General features: G+C 38.2%; 1 protein-coding gene across 1 annotated transcript in view; it reads left to right on the top strand.

Annotated features, from left to right (window-relative positions):
- LOC143037412 (uncharacterized) overlaps positions 1 to 2,500 on the top strand; it is a 292,452-nt gene that overhangs the window by 288,615 nt on the left and 1,337 nt on the right. The window lies entirely within an intron of this gene.

Raw genomic sequence — 2,500 nt, 5'->3', positions numbered from 1 at the left:
ACATAAAGAAAACAGATAATAAATTAATTAATTATTTAATATATTAGGCTTAGTATCTAAACCAGTGGTTCCCAACCTTTTCTAGCTTGAGGCACCCTTGCGAAACCTTTCAGAAGTCCCCGGCACCCTTATTAGAAAATCTAAATTCTAGTTTGTCAGTATTTTGTTGATTCAACATCAGTGTAACAAAATTTTGTCCCTGGATAATATGAAAATATTTATCTTTACGCTGATACTGCTTTAATGAACAAAAATGGATGACAGAGAGAGTCGGCAATACGAAAATTATTTTTGCCACATTCGCTGATTTATTCTGAAAATTGTATTCTCCCCCTCTAGCACATATATAAGGTTGACCTGCTACCAACACTCATCACTCAGAAAGAATATATTTAAAAAAAAAAAAATTAAACCAACTATTCAATAGCATTAGTGATTCAAATCCCTACCAGAATAGTCTGAATGGGAAAAAGAAATAAACTGAAATGAAAGACCGCACTCATTGCCTTGGTCTTACCTTCCAAAATTACTTCATAAATATAATTTGTATTCGGTAAGAGTTGCGATTCTGTATGCAACTCACTCTGGGGATTCTGATGCCGTTAATGTTATGTTACTCAGCGAAGTTTTTTTTTATCAAATCTATACATGTATTGGATAATTCATATACTGAAAGTCTTCGTGTTTCTACAGTTGAGTTAATAATTTCCCAGATATTTTGATACTATGATTCGGTATTATGAAATTATTTCAATTAACTTATGATTAAAACAAACGTCTCATAGTTATACTTTTGACAAAGGAAATAAAGAAGATACAGTTTATTCGTGTTGAAGCACACAACAACAGTTACTCTACGTCTCAATCACCAAACGCTGAGACGACACACTCAAAAAAAATCTCAACAAATTTAATTCCTCAACTGCACATTCATTTGAAACCCAATGGGGCCATAGATTTTCATGATAAAATATATGTAGAGTGGTTAAGAATAGTGAGAGATTTACCGTAATGTGTAGTTTAAGATTCATTTTAATCTTTATTTGTGTTCTTTTATTTTGTCAACAATAGCCAGGTTTAGTCATTGAGTTGGTAATGGAGAGGTTTAAGAGCAGCAAAAAGGAGGAACAATAGGAATCAAAAGTGATCAACATTCATTTCTGATTGGATATTGCCTTTAATTAGAAAAAATACTAAGCGGCTCTGGTCCATAAGAATATTATTAAAGTCACTAAAATATTGAATTACAAAACTATAATTGACTTGTTTTTTATACCAATAGTTGGGTTTCAGTCAGACAAAAAAAATCATAATGAATAAGTGAAACGTAGGGAAGGCAGCAAGAAATTTACTTTTGGTTTAAGTATTCCGAGTTTATTTGAATGAATGGCGTAGTTGAAGGGACAGAGAATTTCATTCTTGCAAAAACAAAATACTTCTGCGTAAAATTTGACTGGCTAAATCGACAACACAACGTAAACGAAAAGAAAAAACACTTTTAAAGGAGCCCCATTCCTAAACCAGAGACAAACCCCCTTCACACTCCTTCCACGTCACCCTTCCTCAGCACATCCATCTCCCTTCACAACCACCCCCCTCCCCCTCTCCCCTACTCCGACTCCTGTACAAGCCCCCGTTGGTCGTCCTATTTTGGTCCGACGACGGACTGAATTTTGTGTTCTCAGCAGTCCGCCATCCCCCATACCCTATTATCCTCTTTTCCCTTTCATGCTGTTTATAAGCACATTCTTTTCTCCTCTCGAACTTCTCTTCCCTTTCCTCCTCCTACTCCTCCTTCCCGTCCACCTACTCCTACTTTTGTGCCACCTGTTTCTCTTCCTCCATCTCTTCCTTTACCTTCTGTTCTTGCTGTTGGCTCTCCCATGTCCCCTCCTGCTCTATTCCTTCCATCACCTTTTTTTTTTTTTATTTTTTTTTTCCCTCTTCCATGCCCCCCTTTTCCATGTCTTCCTCTTCCATTTTTATCCATTCCTTCCTTTTCTTCTTCCTCTTTTCTCCTTCTCTTCTTCTTCTTCCTCTCTTTTCTTTGTCTCTTTTTTATCCATCGTTATGTCATTTCCTCCCGTTTGACACCATCGTTGCTTCCTCTTATCTCCTCTCCTTCTTCCTCCTCTTCTCCCTCTAACTCCCCTCTTCAGCTTCCTCCCTCCCTCCCTCACTCTTTCTTTCTTCTCCCCAAATTGGTTTCACTACCACTTGCTCTCTCTCTCTCTCTCTCTCTCTCTCTCTTCTCCTCCATCCACCCAGCTCTCACTTTTCCTTCACTCTCTTCTTCCTCCTTTCTTCTCCTTTTCCTTCTCCCCTTCTGTTCCTATTCTCCCCCTCTTCCTTCATTCTTCCTACTCCAGCTCCACCTCTTCCCTCCTCTCCTCGTTTCCCCTTCTCTCATTGTACTTTATCTTTCTACTTACCTAATCCTCCCTTCCTTCTCCTCTTCAGATTTCGTTCACCCCCTATTCCGCTCTCCTATTTCTCTCCT

Source organism: Oratosquilla oratoria, chromosome 22 (genome assembly GCF_046742065.1).
Source record: "Oratosquilla oratoria isolate Oo_2021 chromosome 22, ASM4674206v1, whole genome shotgun sequence".
NCBI classification, from domain to species: domain Eukaryota; kingdom Metazoa; phylum Arthropoda; class Malacostraca; order Stomatopoda; family Squillidae; genus Oratosquilla; species Oratosquilla oratoria.
The sequence above is the reverse complement of the archived record's forward strand: the minus strand, read 5'-3'. Positions and strand labels throughout refer to the sequence as shown.